The sequence below is a fragment of the Amphiura filiformis genome, chromosome 2 (assembly GCF_039555335.1).
Source record: "Amphiura filiformis chromosome 2, Afil_fr2py, whole genome shotgun sequence".
In the NCBI taxonomy this organism is placed as follows: Eukaryota; Metazoa; Echinodermata; class Ophiuroidea; order Amphilepidida; family Amphiuridae; genus Amphiura; species Amphiura filiformis.
Window position 1 is genome coordinate 95197984 of NC_092629.1, and position 16667 is coordinate 95214650.

Below are 16667 nucleotides of genomic sequence, written 5' to 3' on the forward strand. Positions count from 1 at the left end.
CACGGTATGCCCGAATCAGCTTAAAGCTGTTCAAACCGGGGCCCTGCAATATACAAAGTTACAACAATATTAAAAGACACTCATGAATTTAGTAATTATACATGAAACACATAAAGATATACAAATAATCATGGCACGTTAATTCATATAATGATAGGTATATACAACTTCTTTTAAAAAACCCATCAAATCATGTGAATATCCAATCTTCTTCAGATTACTACTTTTGTACATTATCTTACAACTGAACATTAACAGCATTTCTAATATTATTCCACAACTTAACGCCGCTATAGCTAAACGAAAATTTAAAAGACTCGATGTCAGTACCATGAACAAGAGGTGGAAGCGCTAGCAAACCAGCTGCAGCTTGCCCGTAACACGATCGTGATTGTCACGTACATAATTGAACATATTATTTAAATACTGTGGAGCAAGACCATTGTGAAAGCGGTGAAATTCAAACGACGGCGCACGTCTGTCCAATCAACAAGTCACCACATAGTGACCCTGGACTTTAAGAGCTTGATGAAGACACCATCAGGTTACTGTTTAAGGACCTACCTGTCTAGCTAGCTACAATGGACTTCGTGGACCTTACACGCAAGAAGAAAAAGGCGTGAATGTTTCGAATCCAAAGCTGACCCGCCCTGATTGGCATGAATAGTTAAATAAAAAGCGTGGTTTGAAATATGATTGTTTTATCTATTATATCTCTTCACGTGATAATATCCATCTGAAATATTCTACTTTATTCACTTCATCTGTAGGAATATACGATTATCAGTGTTGCAGCTACCACCATGAAATTAACTTTGTATTATATTTTTTGAGTTCCAAAAAATCAAAGTTAGTTGATATCAGAAGGACATTTCTCCTATTCAGAATACAATAAGTGAAGTGGCGTAGCTAGGGGTTGTGGCGCCCAGGGCTAATTAAGGATACATAATTGCTCCCCTCACCCCCCCCCCCCCAATACGTGAAACAATTGCGCGCGAAAATTTGGGCTTTCATTGCTTGGAGGTGACGCAGAATTGATGCTGAACAGGGTACGTGATACCACCTGCTTCCACCCGTCGCTACGCCACATTTTGGTGTGTCTGATATGCTCTCAGGTCCCATTAAAATACTGTGCAAAGGTGGGTTATTCTCTTCACTTTCGATGACATAATGTCCGTGTGCATGCAGTTAACCCAAAACCTCTGTATGATGGCAATGATAATGTTTGCAATTGAATTGATCACTTTACATTATTCATCTTAAAGAAAAGTATAGTTGCAAATAGCTGAACTACAGGGTGTCCCAGAAAAAATTACCGAGCGAATAAAATTGAACGTAAGTCGAGAGATAGACATCAGAATCAAAAATTTAAAAATGTAGCGCATAGCTTATTTTGTTGTGCATCACATAGGAAAATTTTATTTGATTCGGTTGACTGGTTGCGAAGAAATGAACGATTACATAATGCGTGCATCAAATCAGTTCATTCCAAGTTTGATCAACAGGCGGTTTTTTCATACTCGCTCACCGCTTCCTAAAGTTTGTGTATCTCATTAAATTTAGTCCACATTATATAGTTTAATCGGACGGTGTTATGTCATTCATGCTTTCACTGAAGATGAGTCACTGTTTGTCCGAAAAAACTTTGATTTCTGCAATTGGAAGCTTTCCAACTTCAATTCGTAATGTTATATCTTAACTTTCAAAAGAACATTTTGAGCCAAGAATAACAATGATCAAGTGCTTACAAGTTTACGTGTGATTTTTGATACCAAGCAACATTAATGTTGAAGTTTTAAAATATTTAAACTTTGCATTACAATTTCCTGGAAATATTCCAAAAACATTAATGTGTGTGAGAATTTTTTTAAGCCAACTTGGAATTCTTTATGCAATAATTCTTTATGCAACATTTATATCAACATCAACGAAAAAATATATTTACAAGTACCGAGCATCATCTTACATGCAAGCTTTCATTTTCAATATCGTGCAGGTTTTCATATTTAAAACAAATCCTAATTAAATGTTTTGCAAGAAACAGATTTTTTAAAAAGAACGAAAAGGATTTCACAGAACAAAATATGAAGCCCATTGACAGTTAACCACTAGCTAACCACATTCAAACTTGGAATGAAGTGAATTGACGCATGCGTTATGTAATCGCTCATTTCTTCGCGATCAGTCAACCGATTCCAGTAAAATTAGCGTATAAGATGCAGAATAAGATGGGCTACACGCTGATGTTTAGATTGTTGGATTTGAATGTCTATTTCTCGACTTACGTCCAAATTCATTCGCCCGGTAATTTTTTCTGGGACACCCTGTATACTCACGAAAAAAATATCATTGTATCATTATTCAATATAATTATTCTAAAATATCATTATATCATAATTCTATATATGAATAAATGTCGTATTTGTATGTATTGTTTTCTGATATACTCTAAATTATTAGCTTTCATCTTAAAGAAAAGTAGAGTTGCGAATAACTGAACTATACTCACGATAAAAATATCGTTATATCATTATTCAATATAATTATTCTAAAATATCATTATATCATGATTCTATATATAAGTGCATGTATGCATTGTCTTCTGATATGAGGCTAAGAGATCGCGTATATAATATTGTAATATTATCATTCACAAAAAGAACAGTTGTATTGGGCTATTCCATAAAAAATCCACACAACCCCTGTGGAAGATTTTAGAAATATTTTCCACAGAAGGAGTATGTTTTTTCAAATGTAGTTGGTCAGAGGTAATCATATTGAAACACATACTCCCTCTGTATTATGGCTTCACCTATATCTTCCCCAGCTGTCCGAAACTTTAGCTAAATCTTCCACAGGGGTAGTGTGTATTTTAAAAGGAATAGCCAATTGTTATAGTATCATGGGTATTTCGTAGAACCCCAGCAAACACAAAACGTTTTGAACATCATTCGCAAAAGGTTCGAAAAGGTTACCAGAGAACGTTTAAATGTCAGGTTATATAAAGGGCATATGACGGGTATAAAATGGTTTCATAACATTCAAAACCATTTGTTGATAACCTACTGCAAGTATTCTAACATATTGGAAAATGTTTGAAAAAAATATTACAATAACATATTTGAAAAATTTATTTTTGTAGTGTGTTTTAACGCTTTCTTAACTTTTATATAACCCGACATTTAATGTTATTTATAGCTTTGTATCTAAACCAAAACCCTCAATATAACCCGTTTAAATGTTTTAATAACGTTTTTGTGTTTGATGGGATGTGTCGTGTAAACATTAATTTGTTTCGGAGATACTATAAAATCATTATTTCAGGTAACATCTGTTTTCCTCACCACGACAAAATAAAAGTTATCTGCAATATTATGACTGCTCAGTGCCCGAAGTGGGTAAGTGCAACAGCTGCCATGCGTAGATGAGTATACAATATACTGGGTGTAAATTGCCAAATGGTCACAGGGCAGCTATTGCACGTACCCACTTCTGGCACTGAGCGGTCGTATTGCTCTTTTGGATTACTTTTAGCGTTTAGTTATTGTTCAAAATTATCAGTGAAGTTTTAAGTGTGTAAAGTACCATAGGTCCTGTCATTTAACTTGTTTTCTCATGGTTTTCTGAGGTAAATGATGCAGTTAACTTCTTTTGACATGCTGATATCTTGCTCTCTGTTATGTAACACGTTGCTTATAATTCAGAAAACGTACAAGAATCACTTTCGCCAAAAAATATCAGTTAACACGTTTTGTCGTGGTTGGACTTTGTGCTACAATCATTCAAGTTACCTCAAGCAGTATAGACCCTCGGCTCATACGCGACCCCAAGGATTTCGGAGACAACTATTTTTGAAAGTCTGCAAACATTTCGACCCTAGGTTAAACGCTGAGTGCGCTTTTATATATAATGGAATTTAAATATTATTTTAAAGATATTGTTACATTATTTAATTTTATTTCATCTGCAAATATTGTGTATTGTTAGCTCAAGCTTGTGTAAATGAAAAGCAATGAAAGTTTTCAAAATGGCTGCCGAAACACATCTTAATGGCGTATAAAGTAATGGCACATTGGTACTAGTAATTTCAGTCATACTGTTTGATTGAAAGGCAATGCTTCACAAAATACAACTAGAATATATTTATTTGTTGTACATATACGCCATTAAAAAGTAATTTTGGAACCATTTGAAAAAGAAAATGGCATTTATTATTGATTTATCAGGTTAAGGTTATTATTTATTTTAAACTGTTGTGATTTGGTAGTTCACAGCATCTTACGAATGGCAAAAACTGCATTGCTCAATTCATAGCGACTGTGTAGAAGAATTAAAATATCACAGATATACTTTTATAGGTGCTGCGGTTCTTTAGTTACGTTGTAAAGAAGTCTGAAACAACAACACTTTTGTAAAACGTACATAACTCATTAACAACAATAAATTAAGCAAGTTTTTCAATAATATATTGATCTAGATAATGAAAATCGATTTTTAGGTTGCTTCGACCAACAATACCTCGTCTACCCTTAATGATCACAATGAACTTAAAAACGTATACGACCCATGGTTTAGAAAGCACACGATTTAACTAGTACAACATTGTTATGTAATCTTAATCCGATTCATCTTTTCTTTTGTATACGTGCTACCGATCATGAAAGCACATGAAAAGGAATTTTATTTATCCCAGTCAAAAAATCATCTTTTTGCCCTAAACAGCTTTTAAATACATTGTAGCAATTTTTGCCAAATTCACCTCAATTTCGACCAGTTCAGGCCAGAAGAACAGGCTTTACATATTCGTTGCCTACGGCCATCGGACATGAGGCTCAAGAGAAAAAATTATAAGGTTTGCACTCTTAAGTAGGTATGGTGAATCAACTAAGTAATTTGCTTCATAAAACTATTTATGGTGATAATAGCTTATTTATTGAAAACATTTGTTTCTTAAGTACAGTATAACATTAAAAAATACTCTATTCATTGTTTATAGCGAAATGTAACTTTTTGATTTCTTGGGCATTGTAAAACCAATAGTTAAATAAAATCATAATCAAATATTACAAAAATTGAAAAGAGTTTTCATTCATGGTAAGGGTATTACTAAAGAAACAGTTAAATTCTTGTGGTAGACCAATGTCGTTATAAATGACGTAATCTTTTACTGCGTGGCCCGGGGCGTGGCCTTTGAACCAATCACTGTATTCAGATCAATGCTGTGTCACACACCAGGGGTTTGGGAAAAAAATGCTAAAAGTAGGACTTGCGACTAAGGGAAGCACCATTATATACTCGGGGGGGGTAGGAAGTTGGGGTCGGGGAAGAATTTTTTTCGCCGCCGAAGTTTTTTTTTAATATCATGCATTTATACACAGTTAGGTGGGGAAGGTTTTTTTTTTTTTAGTGTTGGTGGGGAAAGTTTTTTTTTTGCTCATGTAGTGGGGAAGTTTTTTTTTTTAAACTTCCTACTCCCCCCCTGAGTATCAAATGGTGCGTCCCTAAGTCCGACAAATTTCCTGGTCGTGGGTAGCGTGGCCTAAAATGAAAGGATATGAAGGGAATCCAACTGCTTAATTTCTACTCTTAACCTTGAGACGAAATAAATTCATCATAAAAGTAGGTTGTAAAGTTCAGTAAATTTAATAATTATTTGCGAATTGCAAAATATAAATATCAATAATAAGTTCAATTTCTTTGGTACATGAATGGAACCGTGGACCCAATATTTGATATTTGTCCCGGATATTTGTATTTCTCACAAATAAAGATCCAACATGAATCGAGACAAGAAAGAATATCCGATCAATCAAACGGTTTAACCCTTGCTTCAAAATTGGTCAATATCAAAAGTCAGCGATCTGTAAAACCCAAAATACCCCAGGGCTGATCGATAAATTGTATCGATCAACACCGTTTCAAAATTTGATGAAAATTGAAAAATTAAAATTTTTGATCAATTAATTTTCAATAATCAATCAAATCAAGTGATTTTGAAATATCCTCCCAATAAATCAATCAACCGATCGATAAATCGTATCGACCATCCCCTTTCAAGATTTTGATGAAAGTTGAACAATGAAAATTTTTTATCAATTAATTTTCAATAATCAACCTGATCGATAAATCGTATCGACCAATACCTTTCAAGATTTTGATGAGAGTTGAACAATGAAAATTTTTGAAAATATCTTTCCAATAAATCAATCAACATGAACGATACAACGTGTCGACCACACTGTATCAAGATTTTTATAAAAGTTGAACAATCCCTCATTTCAAATATTTAGTTTTGGTTTCTCTTTTGTTTAGAAACCAAAAATCAAGGGATTAAAAAGTAGAGCTGATCTTGTTTGCAATCATAACACTATTATGCTGGAAGGACACAGTATAGGGTATATAACCAGAAGTATACAATAGCCTATTGTGCTAACATAATTATTATCATGATTGATATCGGAAATCTATCCCGCGGACGACAGTTGATGCTCTCTGTCGAAGGTAGGTGGCATATTAAACTCACGAGTTCTAGGCCTAGAAATCATATACATGCGCGTACATTGAAGGATGGGGTGGGGTGGGGGATTTGTTTGTTTGTATGAAACATAAACGATGCATGGAGATGATTTGATTATGAATTAGTTTATCATCCCCGGGAAGTACAACCCATACCTCTAGGGGGCTCCCCTCCCTATATAACCACCTCTTCCCTAAATTAACCCTTTCCCCTCCTCCTCCCCTACATTCGATATCTTCATCTCGAGCTCTCCTCCCCTTCTCTTTCACTTCCAATGCTCTCTCTCATCTGTTTCTCTCTCTCCCGGCCCATATCCCCCTTGCCCTCCAACCCCGCCCCCCCCCCACCACACCCCACCCCCACACAATCTCTTTTCCCCTCTATCTTCTACTTTTTGCAGTAAAAATTTGCTTCAGTAAAAGTCATTAGGTTATTAGAGGTCATATAATGGCCTTCCATCGATTCTGGTACATGGGACTAAGGACATGAATCGATTTTGTTTATAGCACCTATACAATTACAATACTGACCCCTTTGTAATGTCGAATGCAAATATTTCGATGGTCTATATTTTTCACAGGTGAATTAGCCTAGACTTATTCGGTTTTGTAAACCACGTCTTTCAATGTAGATTACCATGCTCGATTTCTCTCCTCGTGAATATTGCACTGCGAAATTTAAACATTTCTTTTGTATACTTAGAGTAGGTAACTTCAAATCAAATAATTTTACGATCCACACCACTTATAAGAAACTGAAACCAAAACCGAAACTGACTGACACAAATGTTCGGTTTTAAACAAAAGGTAGAATGAGTTCGATATCTTATGATTCAAGTGGTTAGGCAGGACAATAGGAAACCACGTGACCAAAACCAAAAACCAAAACTAAAACTATATATTTGAAATGAGGCAATGGACCAATGTCCGCTTTGGTAATTTATTTTGGGCAGATGATATTGTATTGATTGCAAATAACGAATATGAATTACAAAAGATGTTGGACTTAGCAGCTGACTTTGCTGATAATTGGAGATTAAGTTTTAATCATACTAAATCTAATGTTTTAATAGTAGGTAAACGTATAAACAAGTATCGCCCCTGGCATTTAGGAAATAATTATATTAACGAAGTCGAAACTTATAAATATTTAGGGATCACGTTTAACAGAAACCTAACTGATCACCATCATATTGAGGAAGTAATCAAAAGGAAACAAATTTATTGGATATATCAAATCTATCATTGATGGTCAAGATGATTTTAATCGTGTCTATTACGGCGACATTTTATGGAAAAATCTGGGTTTATCAACTATTAATTATGCTTCTTCTGTATGGATGCCTTTAAGTGTAAAAGATCGCAAAAAACTGGGAAGTTTACAAAACCGCATGGCCAGTTCTATTTTGAGAGCACCGAGAAACACACCGATTGAATGTCTGTTAGGTGATCTTCAAGACAAATTACGTGTCAATTATTTTGAAAGGCTTCGCGTTATGTCACTGAACCGATGGCCTAAACTTTTGTTCAACGATCAAGAATATGATATATAAATGTAATTCAATTAAAAATAAAAACAAGCATCTCCGGTGGTTTTCTTATATAGGGTGGTGTGTTTAAACATGGCCTGGCTCCCATCATGTTTAGTATACTCTAGCATTTTATGTGAAGGCAGCAGACTAGAGGCAAATAATATGTGCATAAACAGGATGATAGCCTCCACAGTGCAAGTTGAATCATGAAAATTGGTGAAGTTTTCCAAATTTTACAGCGATTTTAGTGAATTGTGATACCGGAAGTAACTATTGCTTGTTTGAGGGATTTAAAGTGATAGGATATTATGTAAACAATGGCCTGCAAAAAGGTAAACAATTGTCTGAAACTGAGCAAAATTGGGTAATTGTGTTACGTATGAAAGGCTACAGTATTACTGAAGTGGCTAAAAGCTAGAAATCGTTCAACATTGTGGGTAAAGAACATTTGGGCGAAGTGACATTGGAAAACTTTGAAGAATAAAAACGCCAGAAAAAAAATCAAGATTTTTAACATGGCAGCCTCCACAGTGCAAGTTGAATCGTGAAAATTGGTCAAGTTTTCAGATTTTACAGCAATTTTAGTTAATTGTGATAAGTTTATAAGCAGGTAAATCCAATCTAAATGAAATTATTGTATTTTGATGGTTATTATTGTTTATTATTGTTTACAATTTACGATATAAAATATGACAGGCCATGTTTCAACGCACCACCCTATAGACGAATCCAACGAGCCAAGTCATGGTCAGGATTTGGTCGGCCATCTTTGGTTTCCCGCTAGCACCAACCTGGGGTTTTGAGCACCCGATTGTGCAAATAAAAAAGCCGCCTAACACATAGAGAAGATGCAAAGACGAGGAGGGTTAATAGAATAATAATATACAATAGAGGTAATCCGGTCGCATCTATTCATCATAGTCCTTTTGTTCATCCATTTGTACATCTATGAATAGATACGACGGGATTACCTGCTGAATTATCTCTATTGTATTATTCTATTAACCCTCCTCGACCTTATCTAGGTGTAAGGCGGCTTTTATTTGCACAACTGATAGAACTGTATTGTGTTGTAAACTTCTTTTGTCTACCTGTGTTTTCGCGGAAGGTGTAAAACGGGTGATGGAATGCAGTTTAAAATTTCCGCCAAGGCCGAATCATTTCACATTTTGGATGCATTGTAGCCGACGGGGACCCAACTAAAGGCTGCTAGTCAGGTGTAGGAATGCGTGTATTTGGATTCCTCTATATGTATAACGTGTTTACTGAATACGGTATGCATTATGTGTTTAATGATGTATCAGTAATTGATAATGCACGGATTATTCGATTTAACAATATTGTAATGGATGTTAATAATTATAAATGGAGAAACGGTGTCAGATCTAAATCTCCCCTGTTAAGCTATGCGTTGTTAAAAGACACACCACACCTTGAAGAATATCTCCTTTCTAATGTAGATTTTTACGCGGCATCTCTTAAATTCAAGGCACGATCGAATACTTTGCCTCTAAATGGTCGCACTTATTTATGGAACAAAGATGGTAACATTATTTGTCCACTCTGTAAGAATGGGACTGAGGATCTAAAGCACTTCTTGTTTGTTTGTAAATCACTTCAAAGTATTAGAGCCGCCGAATATCAAAGTCTTGAAAATAATTTGAAAATTAATCGTTTAGATGCTTTATGGTACTTGTTTATATCTAGTGATTTAAATGTTAAGACATGCTTGTTTTCTTGTTTTACTTTGTAATTTTGTGAACGCACCGTCGGGTAGACGTGTGCCACTGATATAAAAGCGTTTGTTCTAATAATAAAATACATAAATATGAACAATGAAAATTTTTGATCAATTGATTTTTAATAATCAATCCAATCAAGTGATTGGAAAATACCTTTCCAATAAATCAATCAACCTGATCCATAAATCGTATATACCAATCTCTTTTAAGATTTTGAATGGACGTTGAACAATGACAATTTTTTATCATTTAATTTTCAATAATCAATCCAATCAAGTGATTGGAAAGTTCCTTCCCGGTAAATCAATCAACCCGATCGATAAATTGTATCAATCAACACTTTTTCAAATGTTTGATCAACAATTTTCTTTTTAAAACAAAATTTAAGCTTACAAAACCATTCTGTTTGTCTTCCCAGATTTGTGACTCTGCCACACACCCACATGTGCTAGAATCTCAGCAACCTAGCTTAATTTGTTTCTCGAGAAAACACCGACAGTCATGAAGACTTCATGACATTGATGATTATTCAAATTGAATTGCGCAACTAAATTTTCCAATAACAGTGCTACTACACACCAAATTTACCACAAAATATTTGTATGTGCATCCGCAGATGGTGCAAATAAAAAAAGTGCAAATCTTAAACTTACCGGAAATAAGGCATCAATTAATAATTCAGAATATCCAAATATACACAAATTAATTTTCGGAATCCCGAATAAAGAAGCAACAGCATTCAAAACGCCGTGGACTTTATAAAATTTGAGGAATATACAAAAAGTGCAATTCTTAAGCTTAACGAAAATATGACACCAATAATTTCAAATTATCAAAATATGTGACCGTACAGCACGAATGAGCCGTAAATGTCCTCAATTGTATTCTGAGTTACAGTGTAAAATGGGCATGAAGGTCATATTCATAGGTATTTTAATTTGGTGCTACGTGTATCTCATTAAATGAGGTACACGTAGCACCAAATTGAGGTACCTATGAATACGACCTTCATGCCCATTTTACACTGTAACTCAGAATACAATTGAGGACATTTACGGCTCATTCGTGCTGTACGGTCACATATGCGCAAATCAATTTTCGGTATCACCGAAAGAAGCCACATCATTCACAACGCCGTGGACTTTTTTAAAATTTGAGGCAAGGTGTCTGAATATTTCGCAAAACAACAACAGTTTTCCCAAATTTTCTATTTGTGTCCCACAATAGAAATATAAATCCTCACGCATCCCAGATGAATTTTCCCAGATAAACATGGATAAATGAAGGGCCAGTCAGTCAGTGGAACAAATTTTTAGATTTACGACACTCACCAAGTCATCATGCTATAGGCCTAGAGAAGACAAATGACGCGATTTTGATCTCAAAATTTCACATGTGCTTATTTTTTTTAACACATTTCTTTTTGTTTTCTCGACGTTAGTCGAGCTAGTATTTTGACAAAATTTGTGCGGTGAATTCAGTCTCTAGGTAAAGAGTTATTCTCGCACCGAATTTTAAATAAAAATCTGTCAAACAAATTGAAACATTTTTAAGCTTAACAACTTCGCGTCCGAATTCCACGGACGGCCCATCAGAACTAACTCGATCTGGTTTAGACTGGTCGTCTCAGCGATTTCGCCGCTCTTACATTCACTTCACTCCCTCCCTATTAGTGAAACGGAAAGTTTCACTGACTATATTATTTCCACAGAGGAAATGACATTCGTCAAAACACTTGCTCTCAAATATTTATATTTATAAAAAAATCAAAGCGAACAGCCCAATTGATCGGCACAGAATTTCGGCGACCAATCAGGATTTGCTTTGAACAAAGATTGATCAGCACAAAGGATTTCGGCAACCAATCAGGAGAATCAGAAAAGAGATTCCTCTAATTAACATAAAACTTTTAAAACCGGGAAAACAACTTCTTGACACCTATATGCTTCAAAGTGTCACGAATAAAACCAGTAACGATAAAACACAAGCAGTAATGAATCGGGAAGTCCGCAAATCGTAATCGTAGTATGAACACATTTTAAATTGCTGCTTGGGTGATGTAACGATGAGATTAGGTTTGAAAACATTTGCCTACGAATACGCACACGCCCAAACCTCTTATGAACACAATACAGACAGCAAAATAATCAAGGTACCAGTTATGTTCGCCCCTGCATATCCCCAACAAAGAAAAACGTGTCACAATTAAAAATAGCAGCCATTACTTGCGCCTTTAGCTCTGATTTAAGACCTCATTTGTTGAAATCAGTTGAGAATCAAAGAAATCGTGAACACGAACCCTTTAAGATTCGCACTAATCTATAATTTTTAACTTTGGTCTTGGGTTATTATTATAATTATCATAACCAAAGTTAAAATTTCAACAGTGTTTTGCCTTTCAAATTAAATATGTGACTGGACACTACGAATGAGCCGTAAAGTCGGCAAATCGTATTCTGAGTTACAGTGTGAAATGTGCGTGAAGGTCGTATTCATAGGTACATCAATTTGGTGCCACAAGTATCTCATCAAACACTGTTTAAACCAATCAATAATCCTATTGCTGAAGAGGATAATATTAAGCTTCTACCTATTTCAATAGAATCCTTAAATAGTTCTTGTTTTTGTTTGCTTTGGCTAAATCCTGTTCGAGTGGTGGATAACAAAGTATTGTATTTTGTCTAGGTATGTATAACCAACAATTAACAACGAGAGGACATTCTTGAACGTCATTGACTTGGAGATGATTTGAAATGACCGCCAATTATGATTGTTTGTTATTTGTTACCAGAAATGCGGAAAAGGAGACACATATCGAACAGTAAAAATGTACAAATTTGTTATTTGTTGAAGGAACAGAGTTTAACAAACCATAACCCCGCTTCTGCACATCGTTTGAAGTCAAATGATATACCGTCTTAAAGCTTATGATATATATTTTCTAAACACGAAATAAAACAAAATTGAACGGCTTATTCGTGCTGTCCAGTCACATATAAAATTACAAGCAAACAGCGATGATATTTTCTTCTTCTTCTTCTACTTCTTCTTCTTCTTCTTCTTCTTCTTCTTCTTCTTCTTCTTCTTCTTCTTCTTCTTCTTCTTCTTCTTCTTCTTCTTCTTCTTCTTCTTCTTCTTCTTCTTCTTCTTCTTCTTCTTCTTCTTCTTCTTCTTCTTCTTCTTCTTCTTCTTCTTCTTCTTCTTCTTCTTCTTCTTCTTCTTCTTCTTCTTCTTCTTCTTCTTCTTCTTCTTCTTCTTCTTCTTCTTCTTCTTCTTCTTCTTCTTCTTCTTCTACCCAGTCTCACAGAAAGACCCCTTTTTTGGTAAGATTTTCAGACTCCCTTTGTGGTGTCTAGGCTAGTTTTCAACTGCTGTCCGCACATCCCCGTCACGTCTAAATTCATTTTCTCTTCTTTCTAGTACTTTTGTTGCCTTGTTCCTCTACGTTTCTTCTTCTTCTTCTTCTTCTCATTATGTAATGTTTCTACTCTATTACTGTTTATGTTCGTATACGTACATTTCTTTCCTTACCAACTCAAACAGTTAAATTTGTCCTTCCCAAAGCAACAAAATTTAAATTGCACCGCGTAGCAAAAACAAACTGAGTAGTAAAACAAGCGGTTTTTTTTTTTGGGGGGTTGGTCCTCATGGCGTTGCGTTTTTTATTGGGACATGCTGTATGCCCGGCTGTATGGTCGTCATATTCTCATACTACTATTAAATTAGCTTCCGTAAAGATGTGTATGGCAAGACATTAGTCAAGCTGGTGTGTACGTTTTTTTATGAATGTCAAATGAATTTTAAATAATAATTACAAAACCCTACCATCGCTACCGTCACCTAAAGAGACACAAGACACATTTTGTTATTTCCATTGTAAAATTTATTTTGTTTTCATCATTATAAGTTCATTGCATGTAACTAATAAAACATTTATTTGTTTGTACGATATACATACTATCTTTAATTTACATTTTAATAAATGAATCAAAGCATCGTTTAATAGTCGTTATAATTATACGACGTAATTTATTGTATTATTATTACTTATGAACAGCATATTTGCTTGTCCACATTGTGATATATAATATTATTTTATTATAAAATAATTCACATAAATGCCAAGTAAAGCTTAAAACCTATTGGGTTCTATTGCATTAATTTAAAATTTAATTGGAAACTGACTTGCAAACATGTCGCCTTTTATTTTGTGACGTGACTTAATTATATTTACTTACAATTGGAAACAAATGGAAATATGAAAAGTGCATATTCTATATTTGTGCAAAATCGAGGATTATATATTTATCTTATACATGATAGAAGTATAATATAAACACCTGCCAATAGATAATCCCCCCTTAAGGGAAGGGGTATGAACGTTTGGACAGTATTTATTGTGGGACATTAGAGCACATCAGACATATCGAATTGCATTCTGAATACGAAGAATGTCCTTCTGATTATAGGTTAATAACTGCGCATTAGTTATTTGGAGGGCATTGTGAAAAAATCTAAACATGTTGCCTTTGGAACCGAGGAATATCCCGAGGGGCGCAGCCCCGAGGGATATTCCGAGGTGACATATAAGTGATGCAAAGTTATTAACCGAATTCATAACCGTCATTTTTAACTCATCACTCAACCAAATCTCAAGATTTTACTCTCTGAAATTTGTTGAAATAAACAGTTTTTATCAAAACTTATATTTCGCCCTTCAAAAAGTCGAACAGGCTTACCAATTACAGCACTGCGCAATCACGCCATGTGCAAATATGGTAGTTGCGTGCGCGTGAAGTGTTCCGGCGCAACAGATGCGAACACGCGGAAGTCATTGTACCGCGTAAGCATACGCGGAGGTCATTGATGGATATCAATAACCTCCGCGCCGGTACACCGTGGTGTGCGTAAATCATCTAACGACCAATTTGATTGGGACGCACAAATGGCGTGATACGCGGAGGTTATGAATATGAAATAATTTTGATTTTTTGAAATTCGCAATGTAATACACATTTTTTTGATATTTAACAGTACCTGAAGTAAACTTTATAAATCTGATGATTTATACTTAAAGTGTATGTAGGTGGGATGAAAAGCCGACGATCAATTGAAAATTTTGACCTTTTGTATTGATGATATGGATTTTTCCCCAAAACACCAAAAAAATAGGTCTTTTTGGGAAATAAATCCACATCTTCAATATAAAAGGTCAAAATTTTTAATTGATTGTCGGCTTTTCCTCCCAGCTACATATATTGCAAAACGGTTGATTGTATGCCAAATCTTGGATATGCATTCGAAGCTGAATTTATTTTCTGCGTACTATGAGTATGACACCTCATTTGTTGCAATGGTCCCAATATTCAAGTCGCAGCGTAAATTGAAATGAAAGTATCCCAAAGTTGCAGCAAAATCCTATTTATCTTGTATTCAATATCCATTGAAGGAAATGTTTTCGGCTCTCATTAGATTGTATTATTGTTCTTGTTTCGTGAATTTGGAGGAGACATGTGATAATCAATAAATCAAAAAAAAATGAAATTATTCAAATCCCACATTAAAACATTTTCATTATCTGAATCAATAATCAATATAATTATTATTGAAAAATAACACTTTTGGTGTTTTGCAAAAGTTCATTATACAAATCATATACTTTGAAAACTTGCTTAATTTATTGTTGTTAATGATTATGCACGTTTTACAAAAGTGTTATTGTTTCAGCCCTCTTTACAACATAACTCAAGAACCACAGGACCTACAAAAGTATATATGTTATATTTGAATTCTTCTACGCGCTCGCTATGAATTGAGCAATGCAATTTTTGCACAAGCTCACTACCATTCGCAAAATGCTGTGAACTCTTTTTTTTCTGCTGCTTCGACCAACAATACATCGTATACCCCTGCCCAATTTTGTGCCTATTTTTGCATTTTTCTCAAAAATTACAGCGCATTGGGGACACGTAAGATAAGTATATTATAGGGGCAAGGACTACAACTACTGCACTGGAAATTTTATTTCAGCACAGACAACAGTTATGGAGTTACAGTCAAAACTGAGGGAAAACCAATATTTGATCCATAAATCAATAACTACTTGCCTTGAGTTGCTGAATTTTCAGTGTGGTAGTTGTAGTCATTGTCCCTATAATATACATATCTTACTTATCACCAATGCGCTATTATTTTTGAGAAAAATGCAAAAATAGGCACAAAATTAGTCAGGGGTGTAGTACCCCCTTAAGACGACAATGACGTCTTCTATCCATACCAGTCGAATTACATATAAACTCCCAACTGCATAAACAAATGTTATACGATAGCTTACGATGGATTTGTACTTCATTATTTGTATCCAAATTGAATTTATGAGACCAAAGTTTGACCACCAGACGAGGTCTTTATGATAAGTTATTATAACATTATCAGAGGATTGTCAAAGTTGAGAATTAAATGCTTGTAATATTTGATAATTCAGAAGGGATTTACACCAATTACATTATCTATTTCAGATCCAGTGACACTACATTAATTTACCCAGACATTAAGATGTATTGTGTAAATATGGATTAGCTTTTTACTTTGAAAATCAATAATTATAACATGGCTCTAGTGCTAGCTTTCATGCCCTCTAGTAAACATAATGCATCATTCTAAGGCAATATGCTTGAAGCATGCATGAAGTGTCACTGGAATTGGAACAGATAAAAGGGCTTATTATATTATAGTTCATGAATCACACACCAGGTTAACTAATTGCATGACTCATTGACATTATTAAGCACTTAATAAATATATTGCAAGAAACAATTACAATAAAAGCTACCTGGCAATTCCTGCCACCGATTTTTGTAACAATTATTAAATGTAT